Source organism: Phyllobates terribilis, unplaced genomic scaffold (genome assembly GCF_046119375.1).
Source record: "Phyllobates terribilis strain yellow unplaced genomic scaffold, ASM4611937v1 Scaffold_10__3_contigs__length_209671492, whole genome shotgun sequence".
Lineage (NCBI taxonomy): Eukaryota > Metazoa > Chordata > Amphibia > Anura > Dendrobatidae > Phyllobates > Phyllobates terribilis.
The window spans coordinates 26,887,900-26,902,676 of NW_027362770.1; the positions used below are offsets into that span (position 1 = coordinate 26,887,900).

Below are 14,777 nucleotides of genomic sequence, written 5' to 3' on the forward strand. Positions count from 1 at the left end.
CAAGGGGGCAGTCCTTGTAAGGGAGCGGGTGGCGACCAGGGAAGACGGGCAGGAGGTCACAGCAGGTGACCGGGACAGTCTCTGAGTGAACGGGCTGGAGGTCACGGCAAGTGACCGGGGCAGTCTCTGGATGAACGGGCTGATGGTCACGGCAAGTGACCGGGGCAGTCTCTGGATGAACGGGCAGATGGTCACGGCAAGTGACCGGGGCAGTCTCTGGATGAACGGGCAGATGGTCACGGCAAGTGACCGGGGCAGTCTCTGGATGAACGGGCAGATGGTCACGGCAAGTGACCGGGGCAGTCTCTAGGTAAAGGGTTGGTACGACCTGTGGCGGCTGATGATAGACGTGAGCTCCCAGGTGAGCAGGCGAGAGTCTCTGGATGAACGGGTGGTCACAGCAAGTGACGGCGGAGCCTCCAGGAAGACCAACAGACAGGCGGCAGATGAGCGCTCCCAGGTGAGCGGGCAGAAGTCTCTGGACAGGCGGGTGGTCACAGCACGTGACGGCGGAGCCTCCAGGTAGACTAGCAGGCAGGTAGCTGGTGTATGCTCCCAGGTGAGCGGGCAAGCTGGTCCATAGACAGACTGACAGGAGTTGGAAGGCAGACCGTCGGACCTCAGGCAAGCAGGCAGGTGGCTGATGTGCGCTCCCAGGTGAGCGGGCAGGCTGGTCCTTAGACAGACTGACAGGAGTAGTAAGGCAGACCGTCGGACCTCAGACTAGCAGGCAGGTAGCAGATAATCAGGCAGGAATCTGGCAGGTAACTGGCAGGTAACTGGCAACGGGACCTGAGGGCTGAAGCAGAGTAGTGAACAGTGCAACAACATTGCTCGGGCACCTCCATTTTGGAGGAGGTGCCTTATATATGGTGAAGTCCTCCGGCCATTGGCCGGGGACTCCTTAGGACGGCGCGCGCGGCCCCTTTAAGAGGGAGGGAGAGAGCGCGCGCGCGCCCTAAGCACAGTGGCCGGGAAGGAGCGCGCGCTGCCAGCAGAGCGGGAGGAGGACGCCGGGCACGGAGCAGGGAGGTGAGGGGAACAGCGTCCCTGCCTGGCAGAGGGCAGGGACGCCGGCGCTACAGGATGTAAAAAGCCAGGACATTTTAGAAAGAACTGTAGGACCAACCCGTATCCAAATGCTCAGAGTACGGGTCCTCCAGCCGACCAAACAACGCCCCCATAGGATGAGGGTAGCTTGCACATGAACCCCCTCATCTCCTTACCCCCAACTCCCAGTTGTATAGTGCAGGTGAACCTACCAGGGGGACATGAAATCAATTTCCAAGTAGATACGGGGGCCGACAATTCAGTAATTACGCAAGGTGATTGGCCATACACTGACACTGATTTTTCCCATCATGTCATTGCCACTCCCTTCAATTCCCCGTCTGTCCTGCTCCCTGTCACTAAGAGAATTCCCCTGCAAATTCAAGGAGCTACTGTACATAGCCAGCTCATGGTATCGCCCCGAGGCCAATGTAACCTTTTGGGAAATGATGTGTTGTCCCAATTACAAGCACATATTGAGTATCATCCCGATGGCACTGTCACCATGACCCCAGGTTTAAAACCAAGTACCCTTTGCAAAATTATGTCACTAGATATTGCCAGCATAGAAGAGACAAATGAGTTTCCCCCGATATTGGAGCATGCTGTGCCACATGACTTTTGGGCCTCAGACAAAACAGATGTTGGTAGGTTAAGAGTTCAACCAGTAATGGTGAAATTAAAACCAGGAGCCATCTTGCCTCAACAGAGGCAGTATCCCCTTAGCTCGGCTCAGGAGAATGCCATAGCCCAGCAGGTCCAAAAATTACTACAGAGAGGAGTCCTAGTCAAAACCCAGTCCCCTTGCAACACTCCCCTGTTCCCAGTAAAGAAAAAGAGCGTGCCAGGACAACCAGCCGCATATAGAATGGTCCATGACCTCCGGTTGGTTAACAAAGCCACAGAACTTCTAACACCAGTTGTGCCCAACCCACATACTCTTCTGTCACAGATACCTTCTAACTCTCTTTGTTTTTCAGTGATCGATTTGGCAAATGCATTTTTCAGTGTACCATTACATCCTGACTGCCAGTACCTGTTTGCTTTCACATTCCAGGGTAGTCAGTATACATGGACAGTGTTGCCACAGGGTGCCCAGAATTCACCCACAATGTACACTGCAAGTCTGCAGGAAATACTGGAGGGATGGTCTGAACCACATATCGTTGTTTTGCAATATGTCGATGACCTGCTCATTTGTGCCCCCTCCAGGAAACAATGTCATAGTGCAACTATATCGCTTATGTTGTTTCTCTATCACGCTGGCTGCAAGGCATCGAAAGATAAGCTTCAGTTTTGTAAATCTTCAGTCACCTTTTTGGGACATTGCATTACACCAGGAGCTCGTCATTTAACAAATGCACGTAAACAAGCAGTACAGGCATTCACCGTCCTCATTAATGTTGCAGCCCTCAGAACTTTTCTTGGACTTGTTTCCTATTGCAGACAGTGGATTCATGCCGTCTCTGTTTTAATGCAGCCCCTGTATGACTGTCTTACCCCAACAGCTTTTGTACTAACATCAGAGGCAATAGACTGTTTTTATTCTCTCAAGAACCGTATTTTGGCCGCTCCAGCTTTGGGTACCCCTAATTATGAGCTTCCATTTACTCTGTACCTTCATGAACAAGCTGGACATGCAGCAGGAGTTTTAACTCAAACACACGGTGATAATCAGAGACCTGTTGCCTACTTTAGTGGCAGATTGGATGCGGTAGCCAGAGGTGCACCATCCTGCGTACATGCTCTGCATGCTGTTGGACTATTACTCCATAAATCCGCAGACATTGTTCTTGACCACCCGCTCACCGTTCTAACACCTCATGATGTCTACTCTATATTGAATCAAGTGCAACCCGCTCACCTCTCAGCAGCACGTCATTTCAGGTTACAATGTGCACTGTTAATGCCTCCCAATGTTTCTTTACAGAGGTGTACTACCCTGAATCCAGCAACTTTGTTACCTCTCTCGGATCTAAAGGAGGAGTCAGGTACTGTGCTTTTTAAGGAAGATCCAAGAGAGGAAGTTCCTCATGACTGTGTACAAATGATGGCACAAGAAACGGCAGGTTTACCTACTGTATTTGAACATGAATTACAAAATGCAGATTTTGAATTTTTTGCAGATGGATCCCGTCATCAGGACGATTCAGGTACCTTCCATACTGGATATGCAGTTGTCTCCCTCAATGCAGTAATCAAGGCAGAACCAATGCTCCCACACCAGTCGGCTCAAGAAGCTGAACTTAGGGCCCTAACCGAGGCCTGTAAACTAGCGGAAGGTAGTATTGTTAACATTTACACAGATTCTAGGTACGCATTCGGTATATCGCATGATTTTGGTCCAATATGGAAGTCAAGAGGTTTCCTGACGGCAGCAGGACACCCCATTAAGAATGCTGATGCGGTCCAGCAGTTAATTGATGCGCTACAACTACCCAAACAAGTAGCTGTCATAAAGGTAAGAGCACATACCAGACGCACCGACCAGGTAAGCAGAGGAAACGCAATGGCAGATGCAGCGGCAAAAACAGCAGCCTGTAAGCCGCAACAAGGGTCAACAGTACGTCAGTTAAGTGCCCCTAAAAACCCCTTTGTGTCGGAGGACATCTTATCCCAAATGCAGGCTCAGGCTCAAAAGGAGGAGGCTGATAAGTGGTTAAAGGAAGGTGCATGCCTGAATGAAGCAAATGGGGTATGGGGGAAAGGGACACGACGATGCCTTCCAAGGGCACTGTACCCAGCAGCTGCCCAGATACTACATGGGCCGACACACCAATCTAAAACGGGTGTGATGAGTGTGATGCAGAAACATTGGGTGGCACCAGGATTCTCCACCTGTATTGAAAACCTGGTACAAGGGTGCATGATATGTGCTACACATAATCAGGGTAGAGTAGTTAAAACACCACCCAAACACACTCCCCGGCCCCTCTATCCATTCCAGAGACTGCAAATTGATTATATTCAGCTGCCAAAGTCAGGATCATGGGAATATGTGTTGGTCTGTATTGATTTGTTCTCAGGATGGCCAGAGGCTTTCCCGATTGCCAAAGCCACGGCTGCGGCAACCGCAAAGAAACTGCTTGCGGAGGTGGTCTGCAGGTATGGGGTACCAGAGGTAATTAAGAGTGACAGAGGTACACACTTCACAGGTGAAATAATGAATGAAGTCATGTCAGCTCTAGGAATTCAACAAGCATTCCATACCCCATATCACCCACAAAGTAGTGGTAAAGTGGAAAGACTGAATGGGACATTGAAATTAAAAATTCAGAAAGCCATGGCTGAGACAGGAAAACCATGGCCGGACTGTTTACCACTTGCTCTGTTTTCAGTAAGATACACGCCTAATAGAAAGACTGGACTCTCTCCATATGAGATATTGTTTGGCAACGTACCCAGCCTAGGGTGTTTCTATCCGCAAGCATTAGAAATGAACAACCAAGTGCTAAATTCCTATGTGAGGGCTTTACACAAAAAGATTAAGCAAGTACATGATAATGTCTTCAGTTCTCTTCCAGATCCAGATCAAGACTCTAGCAGCCATACGCTGCAACCTGGAGACTGGGTGGTTATAAAAAGACACGTGAGGAAAAGCCTAGATCCACGGTTTGACGGACCCTTTCAAGTTCTGCTGACCACAAGTACAGCCGTTAAGCTAGAGGGAAAAGAGACCTGGATCCACGCGTCCCATTGCAAAAAGATACTAGGAGAACCAGCGGACAAAGAATGATGACATTTATACTTACCTGCATACTTACAACCACAGGTGCATGGACTAGGTTAGGCACCATGGAAGGAGACGACAATAGATTCATTAGACACCATCTTGCTCTAATCGATGGACTAAAGGAGCAAAACCAGACCATTGCTAATTGTTGGATATGTACACATGCCCCTGTGACGTCCACTAGCATACCCTTTCTCGCTGTCCCGGTCTCATGGGAAGAGATAAACTTTTGAGTGAACTGTTCAGATACTTTGGCGAATAATTCCACACAGAGATTTTCCTTTCTAAATCCCGCAAATTGGTTTAAAGGTATTGGTGGGTGGTTGGCTGGTATAGTACAAGCTATTTTACAGGTTTTGCTAATGTGTCTTGCGGTTTATTTGGTTTTTAAGCTTTTTCTAATGTGTATTCAGCGTTGTACTAAAAGAAAACATAGAAATTCGTATTGATAAATGAAGGAACAAAAGGATGGAATGTTATAGCAGAAGATGGAGTCCCTCAAGTTTAAAGGCCCCATCTATGCTATATAAGTCTGACAGTTATTTTAGGTGAAAACAACAGCTATGAATGTTCCTTCTTGTATCAATAGCGTGTCCTTGCTAAAAAGATAACGTGATTCTCCCTGGCCAGATGTTTCTTCTTGTAGCAATAATGTGTTCTTGCAGAAAGATGAAATGACCTTGCTAACTAGATAAGTCTAATTAAATATTTTAAAGCATACAGAAACTAGCTTTTTTCGCTTGTTAGCTAAACTGTATAATCGAACCATATATGGCAAATCCGTTTCCTGCCTTTAGGGTGTATATTAGCCCTGTGTTTTGTAATAAAGTTTTTAGAGTATGTTTAGACACAAACATGTTGTCCTGTGTCTTCATTCTCTCCGAGCTCGTAATCCAAAGGATAGAAGACCCAAAATTCAGAGACGACAATACCCTTCTTGTGCTGAATGGTAAGATCATACTGCTGTAGAGTCAAGTTCCACCGCAGTAGTTCACCAGTGTCTCCGACCATCCGGTGCAGCCAGCTGAGGGTGTTGTGGTCAGTCACTATGGTGAAGTTGTGTCTGATTAGGTAGGGTTTATGCCCCCCAGGTCAGTTCCCAATCAGTTGTTAAGGGCCGCCCGGCTACCTGCTGATTTAGAGGCTGCGGCCGGCACAGTGCCTTTAAATGTGTAGAGGTGCTGTCATCCGGCTGCAGCACTGCACAGCAGACACTGCTCACCTCACACTGACCTTCCTCCCAACAAAGCTTCAGCCTGGGGGCAGTACGGGAGGTCAGATGTGGTTGGATTTTTGTAAGTGTGGGCTCCTTGAAGTGATAGAGGCAGGAGATTTATCCAGTTTGTACAGGGAGGAGGTAGCATGACGCTTATCACCTCCTCACAAGTCCAGGGCTGGATCCTGAACTGTATCTATGGCCGCTAAGATGAGGATCAGGGGAGTTTATTTTGACAGTTTGCACCTTCATGCAGGTCGGGGTCGCGCTGTCAGTGTCGAGCTCAGAGCAAAGTACAGCAGTGTTCATGCGTAGGAATAGGCCAAAGAGCACCGGCGCATAAAAGGTCTTTTTCTTGTCTTGCAGGTTAGACTGGGGGCATATATACAGCATATTAGAATGCTGTATATGAGGGTTTACAGGTACTGGCCTTACCTCATATGCAGGACCATATTTGCTGTAGCATCGGCGTCTCTGCCCCGTACTAGGCAGAGACGCCGTCCCTCTCACCTCCCCGCTCCTGGTGCGGCGTCCTCCAGCGCTTCTCTCTCCGCTGCTTCCAGCACGCGCTCCTTCCCCGGCAGTGTGCTTAGGGCGCGCGCGCGCGCTCCCCCTCTCTTAAAGGGACCGCGCGCGCCGTCCTAAGGAGTCCCCGGCCAATTGCCGGAGGACCTCCCATATTTAAGGCACCTCCTCCAAAATGGAGGTGCCCGAGCAATGTTGTTGCAAAGCCTTCACTCTGCTTCAGCCCTCAGGTCCCGTTACCAGTTACCTGCCAGTCACCTGCCAAATTCCTGCTTGTTACCTGCCAGTCACCTGCCGGATTCCTGCCTGTTACCTGCCTGTTACCTGCCAGATTCCAGCTTGATACCTGCTTGATATCCGTTTACCTGCTTGCAAGCCTGCGGTCCGACGGTCTGCTTTCCGACACCTGTCAGTCTGTCTATGGACCAGCCTGCCCGCTCACCTGGGAGCGCTCATCTGCTGCCTGCCTGCTAGCCTACCTGGAGGCTCCGCCGTCACTTGCCGTGACCACCTGCCTGTCCAGAGACTCTTGCCTGCTCACCTGGGAGCGCTCACCTGCTACCTGTCTGCTAGCCTACCTGGAGGCTCCGCCGTCACTTGCCGTGACCACCTGCCTGTCCAGAGACTCTTGCCTGCTCACCTGCTACCTGTCTGCTAGCCTACCTGGAGGCTCTGCTGTCACTTGCCGTGACCACCTGCCCGTCCAGAGACTCTCGCCCGCTCACCTGGGAGCGCTCACCAGCCACCTGCCTGCTGTCCTTGTCACTTGCCGTGAGTACCCGTCCTTTTACCCAGAGACTGTCCCTGTCACTTGCTGTGACTACCTGCCCCTCTACCCAGAGACTGTCCCTGTCACTTGCCGTGACTACCTGCCCCTCTACCCAGAGACTGTCCCCGTCACTTGCCGTGACTACCTGCCCGTCTTCCCTGGGAGCCACCCGCTTCCTTACAAGGACTGCCCCCTTGTATAGTTGCACAGAGGTTCCACCTCCCAGACCCGTTACAGTTTGTTCGGGCCATGGAACCCGGTGGCCCCCAGATCTCCGATCTGCACCAGGAAGTCTTACGTCAGAAAACTCAGCAGGAGGTGGTACTGTCCTATCTACGGTCCGTTAACTCTCGTCTAGGCGCATTGTGTGACTTGTCTATGTCTACCTCTGGTCCAGCCGTGCCCATTCCTGCGGTACCGCAATCCAGTCCCTTCATGGTACCCGACTATGGACCTCGGCTTCTGGCACCTCCACGCTTTGCCGGCGAACCTACTTTAGCTCGGGGTTTCATAAACCATTGCACCCTGCACTTTGAGCTATTGGCATACCAGTTCATCTCCGACCGGGCCAAGGTGGCCTTCATCATGTCCCATCTTACTGGGGAGGCACTGGCATGGCTAAATCCCCTGTGGGAGAGAGGGGATCCCCTGGTGTCCGACCTGCCGTCTTTCCTCGCTGCTTTCCGGAAAGTCTTCGATGAACCTGGACGGAAAACCTCTTCTGCCTCCTCACTGCTATGTCTCCGCCAAGGGAGTCTCACCGTGGGCCAATATGCCATACGGTTCCGCACCCTCGCTTCTGAGCTTGCCTGGGAAAATGAGGCTCTGGTGTCCGTCTTCTGGGAGGGTCTTTCCGGTCGGATTAAGGACGAGTTAGCTGGTCGGGACATTCCTACCACTCTGGATGACCTGGTGTCACTAGCTACCCGGATTGGCATCCGGTTCCAAGAACGTGCCAAAGAGACTACCTGGGAGAAAGACTTTTCTTGCTCTGCTCCTACTTCCCTGAGACCTGCCTCTCAATCAGTCACTCCGCGGGCGCCCTCGCCTGAACCTATGCAGATCGACCAGACCAAGATGGTCAAATCTCGCCAAGAATCTCGCCGAGCCGAGGGAAGCTGTTTCTATTGTGGCAGTATGGAGCACTTCATCCATTCCTGCCCGGAGAAGCCGGGAAACGCCAGTGTCTAGGACCGTTCGGAGAGGTCGTCCTAGACAAAAGTAAGCCCTCTCCGTCTCTGACTTTACCGGTCTCTATTGCTTGGGGAGAAAACCGTCACTTTGAACTTGCCCACCTGGATTCTGGAGCTGCTGGAAACCTCATCTCCCAGTCTCTGGTAGAGAGATACCATATTCCCACCAAGTCCCTGGCTGAACCATTATCTGTCGCCTCCGTGGATGGAAGACTTCTCTCGGAGACCATCCTGCTCGTCACTGAACCCATAACCCTGCAGGTGGGAATGCTGCACTCTGAGGAAATCTCATTCCATGTGTTGTCCGGACTTTCTCACTCCCTGTTGCTAGGTCTACCTTGGCTCCAGACACACAAACCAGTATTGAACTGGCGATCCGGTGAAGTACTCCGATGGGGTCCAGACTGCCATAGGACCTGCCTGGTTCCGGTCCGCCCAGTTCGCCCTCCGCCTACTCCAGCTAATTTACCGAGTCTCCCGGCTCCTTACTGGCCCTATGCGGACGTCTTCGGTAAGAAGGAAGCAGAGACGTTGCCACCCCATAGGCCATATAACTGCCCGATCGACCTGGTACCTGGCACCACTCCTCCCCGTGGGCGTATCTATCCGTTGTCTGCAGCCGAGACCCGGGCCATGTCTGAGTACATTGAAGAGAATCTGGCTAGGGGATTTATCCGGAAATCTACCTCCCCGGCTGGAGCCGGATTCTTCTTTGTCAAAAAGAAAGACGGCTCGCTACGCCCCTGTATTGACTATAGAGGACTCAATCAGATCACGGTTAAAAATAAATACCCCCTTCCGCTCATCTCTGAGTTATTTGATCATCTTATAGGCGCCAGGATCTTCTCCAAGCTGGATCTACGTGGAGCGTATAACCTGGTCCGTATCCGTCAGGGAGACGAGTGGAAAACAGCATTTAATACCCGGGACGGACACTATGAGTACCGTGTGATGCCCTTCGGTCTCTGCAATGCTCCCGCCGTCTTCCAAGAACTGGTCAACGACATCTTCCGTGACCTTCTTTACTCCTGCGTGGTGGTATACCTGGACGACATCTTGGTCTTCTCTCCGGATCTTCCCACACACCGGAGGGATGTTCGTCAGGTCCTGCTTAGGCTCAGGCAGAACCACCTCTATGCTAAATACGAGAAGTGCCTTTTTGAGCAGACCTCTCTTCCTTTCCTGGGCTATGTTATCTCCCAGACAGGCTTGCGAATGGATCCCGAGAAGCTCTCTGCTGTCCTAAAGTGGCCCTGTCCGGAGGGCTTGAAGGCGATACAGCGATTCCTGGGCTTCGCTAATTACTATCGTCTCTTCATTCCTCACTTCTCGTCACGGACTGCGCCCATATCTGCGCTCACCCGTAAGGGAGCAAATCCCAAGGTATGGTCATCCGAAGCTGAGGAGGCCTTCCTTTCCCTGAAACAAGCCTTCTCCTCTGCCCCTGTGCTGCACCGTCCGGACTGCAACAAACAGTTCTACCTGGAGGTTGATGCCTCCTCCTCTGGAGCCGGAGCGGTGCTCACCCAGAAGTCTTCCTCCGGGAGAATGGTAACCTGCGGCTTTTTCTCTAAAATCTTCTCCTCCTCTGAGCGCAATTACTCCATAGGAGACCGAGAACTGCTTGCCGTTAAATTGGCGCTGGAGGAGTGGCGTTACCTGCTTGAAGGGGCCCTATACCCGGTGATCATCTATACGGATCACAAGAACCTGGCATATCTCGAAAATGCCCAGAGACTTAATTCACGTCAAGCCCGGTGGTCTTTGTTCTTTGCCCGCTTCGATTTCATCCTTCATTTCCGCCCGGCGGACAAAAATGTCAAAGCTGATGCCTTGTCCCGATCCTTCCTGTCCTCCGACCAAGAGGAGGAGCCTATGCACATTATCGACCCCTCCAAGGTGATGAATGTGGCCCCCTTGGATTTGACTCGTCTTCCACCCGGCAAGACGTTCGTGGCGCCTCCAGACCGTGAGAGGGTTCTTCGCTGGGGTCATTCTTCTAAACTAGCTGGCCATGCCGGCCAAAAGAAGACCTTCCTACTCATTTCCCGGCATTACTGGTGGTCTACCCTTCGTAAGGATGTGGTAGACTTCGTCTCTGCCTGTTCATCTTGTGGCCGCAACAAAATTCCCAGACACTTACCAGCTGGTCATCTCCTGCCGCTTCCCATACCTGTTGCCCCGTGGCAACACATCGCTATGGACTTCATTACCGATCTTCCTGTCTCTGCCGGGTGTACTGTCATTTGGGTGGTCGCGAACCGCTTCTCTAAAATGGCCCACTTCATTCCCCTGCCTGGTCTTCCGTCTGCACCTGAGCTGGCTAAGGACTTTATTCGCCATATCTTCCTTCTCCATGGCCTACCCCTCCACATCGTGTCGGATCGAGGGGTTCAGTTTACCTCACGCTTCTGGAGAGCCACATGTAAACTGCTGGACGTCACCCTGGACTTCTCCTCCGCTTACCACCCTCAGTCCAATGGTCAAGTGGAGCGGATCAATCAGATCCTTACCAGCTATCTCCGGCACTTTGTTAATGCCCACCATTCTGATTGGGTGGACTTATAATAACCACGAGAGCGAATCCTCTTCCAAGTCCCCGTTCTTTATTGTCTATGGCCAGCGCCTCCGGATTCCGCTCCCTGTCTCCGTTTCTGTGGACAACCCTGCTGCGGAGTCTCTTGTCAGCGAATTTTCTACTATTTGAGAGAGTACCAGGTCCGCTCTTCTTCTGTCCTCTGAGCGGATGAAGAGATATGCTGATAAGAGACGTCTGGATCCGCCTCAATTCCGTCTGGGAGACAAGGTTTGGCTCTCGTCCAAACATGTGCGGCTCAAAGTACCCTCCTTCAAGTTGGGCCCTCGATTCATCGGTCCCTTCGAAGTCCTCAGGCAAATTAACCCTGTGGCCTACAAATTAAAACTCCCGGCCACCCTACGGATTCCCAACTCCTTCCATGTATCTCTCCTCAAACCCGTTGTCTTTAACTCTTTTTCCAATAATCCAGGTGCCCCTCCTGCTCCGGTTTCCGCTGATGACGTCTTTGAGGTAGAGAGTATTCTGGCCTCCAAAGAGGATAAGAGGAAAGACCTTTTTTCTGGTAGATTGGAAGGGGTTTGGTCCTGAGGAGAGAACTTGGGAACCCAGGGAGAACATCAACGCCCCGCTTCTCCTTGAAAAATTTCTTTCTGGCCAAAAAAAGAGGGGGCCTAAAGGGGGGGTACTGTAGCATCGGCGTCTCTGCCCCGTACTAGGCAGAGACGCCGTCCCTCTCACCTCCCTGCTCCTGGCGCGGCGTCCTCCAGCGCTTCTCTCTCCGCCGCTTCCGGCACGCGCTCCTTCCCCGGCAGCGTGCTTAGGGCGCGCGCGCGCTCCCCCTCTCTTAAAGGGACCGCGCGCGCCGTCCTAAGGAGTCCCCGGCCAATTGCCGGAGGACCTCCCATATTTAAGGCACCTCCTCCAAAATGGAGGTGCCCGAGCAATGTTGTTGCAAAGCCTTCACTCTGCTTCAGCCCTCAGGTCCCGTTACCAGTTACCTGCCAGTCACCTGCCAGATTCCTGCTTGTTACCTGCCAGTCACCTGCCGGATTCCTGCCTGTTACCTGCCAGTTACCTGCCAAATTCCTGCTTGATACCTGCCTGATATCTGTTTACCTGCTTGCAAGCCTGCGGTCCGACGGTCTGCTTTCCGACACCTGTCAGTCAGTCTATGGACCAGCCTGCCCGCTCACCTGGGAGCGCTCATCTGCTGCCTGCCTGCTAGCCTACCTGGAGGCTCCGCCGTCACTTGCCGTGACCACCTGCCTGTCCAGAGACTCTTGCCTGCTCACCTGGGAGCGCTCACCTGCTACCTGTCTGCTAGTCTACCTGGAGGCTCCGCCGTCACTTGCTGTGACCACCTGCCTGTCCAGAGACTCTTGCCTGCTCACCTGCTACCTGTCTGCTAGCCTACCTGGAGGCTCTGCCGTCACTTGCCGTGACCACCTGCCCGTCCAGAGACTCTCGCGCGCTCACCTGGGAGCGCTCACCAGCCACCTGCCTGCTGTCCTTCTACCCAGAGACTGTCCCTGTCACTTGCCGTGAGTACCCTTCCTTTTACCCAGAGACTGTCCCTGTCACTTGCTGTGACTACCTGCCCCTCTACCCAGAGACTGTCCCTGTCACTTGCCGTGACTACCTGCCCCTCTACCCAGAGACTGTCCCCGTCACTTGCCGTGACTACCTGCCCGTCTTCCTTGGGAGCCACCCGCTTCCTTACAAGGACTGCCCCCTTGTATAGTAGCACAGAGGTTCCACCTCCCAGACCCGTTACATTTGCCACTAGGCACATGAGGTCCAGTGCCTTGGGCGGCGGTTTGCAGGAGGCGGCGCTTGGGACAAAATAAATTTATATTTTTAAATCACCTTCCCTCCTCCAGACTCTTTAAGAAAACTGGTGTCTTTCTGGAGGGGGAGCGGCACATTCATTTGTAAGACGCTAATACAAATGATCCTCCATGCACGCCAGCACTTCCGGGGTCAGTGGAGCGCCAATCAGCTGCCTGACCTCACATGCAGCAAGGTGCGCACGCTGCTGATGTCACGGCAGCGTGATGAGGAGTCCTCATCATGCTGCTGATGACTCGCCCCCAGGGCCGTGGGGTACTCGGCAGCCGGGCCTCTGGTTGCCGGGGGATATCACGGTGGCTGGCCCGGTCCGTGACCCAGGGCGGTCAGTGAAAAGGGGAACTTCTATTATATGGGGTTTTTGGAATTTTTCGTGATGCCACCTGCGGTGTCTGATGAGGATCACCAGCACTGAAACAATCCTCTGAGGCAGATGGTAGGGCAGCTTGTGATGGAACAGCTCCCCACAGGTGGAGCAGGCCTCAGGGCAGTGTAGATAGGGATGGAGGTGCGCTGGGCGTTGTAGTGCAGGGAGGGAAATGGCACCGGCGAAATAAAGGAGCGGAGGCAGCTCAGTGCAGTCATCCAAGATTTACTCACAGTTCTTAGACAGTCCACAGGTGCACAGTACTGGTGCAAGCCTCCCGCGTCGCACTGCGTTCACCGGGCAGGGGTTCAGTCCTTCCTCAGGTAGCTCGGGTGTACCTGGCAGAACCCCACTTTCCTATGTACCTTTCTAGACCGACTTCACGCTGGGTCTTACTCCCTCCTGCCCTGCGCTTCCCACTGTGAATCCTGTTCGGGTGCTGCGAGGTCCCCCCTGTCCGTCGGAGTTGCACAGACCTGCTTGACCTTACTTTTGGATTGAAGTGAGGGTTTGGCTGGTGGCTATAGAAGCCAGAAGCCTCCGGTTTTTCCAGCCGAGGCTTGAAGCTGCACGACTGGGCCATGGGCCGGTCCCCTTCTTGCGGCCTAGATCCTCCTGACACCTGGCAGGTTCGGGGTGTACGGGTGCCGCCTGCACTCGCCGTACTCCCCTAGGATCCTTTCAACAGAACGGAGCTTACTCCCTGCTCCCCTCCTGGGCCTCAGTCCTGGGCCCTTGTAGTGGAGCAGAACTCCTACCGAGACTCTGCTCCCAGACTGTTCCTCTGAACGGTCCCTACTCCAACTCCTTTGCTGTAAAGATGTCTACCTTTTATATATCTACTGTATGAGTGCTCCCATGAACTACTTCCTCCACCCACACCGACTACTGGTTCCCCCCTAACTTTGGGTTCCCCCCACCCCAGCCAGGGTCAGGGCTCAGCAGAAAACTGCATTGCGTCTTGCCCCTCCTGCTGGCCTGGGGTAGTGTAGTGTTGGATGTACAGTACAGACCAAAAGTTTGGACACACCTTCTCATTTAAAGATTTTTCTGTATTTTCATGACTTTGAAAATTGTACATTCACACTGAAGGCATCAAAACTATGAATTAACACATGTGGAATTATATACTTAACAAAAAAGTGTGAAACAACTGAAAATATGTCTTATATTCTAGGTTCTTCAAAGTAGCCACCTTTTGCTTTGATTGGGGCTCCGTGCAGCACTCCCTCCTTACCTGAGAGCAATCGAGACACTACACTTCTGGGTGAGATGCCGTACCTCTGTGGCGACCGAACCCTCAGGGGCGCCACACTGACATCAGTGCAGAGTGCCTCCATACAGTATTATTGGCCCCACATTGTCCTCCATACAGAATAATGGTCCCACATAGTCCTCCATACAGAATAATGGTCCCACATAGTCCTCCATACAGAATAATGGTCCCACATAGTCCTCCATACAGTATAATGGGCCCCACATAGTCCTCCATATAGAATAATGGGCCCCACATAGTCCTCCATACAGAATAATGGGC

The 14,777-nt window shown here is 52.4% G+C and overlaps 1 long non-coding RNA gene across 1 annotated transcript; it reads left to right on the top strand.

Annotated features, from left to right (window-relative positions):
- Positions 1-2,978: 2,978 nt before the first annotated feature.
- Positions 2,979-5,406, top strand: LOC141164118 (uncharacterized). Its single transcript, XR_012250833.1, has 3 exons — positions 2,979-3,041; positions 3,177-3,203; positions 4,575-5,406. It is a non-coding gene; the product is annotated as an uncharacterized lncRNA (long non-coding RNA).
- The last annotated feature ends 9,371 nt before the right edge of the window (positions 5,407-14,777 follow it).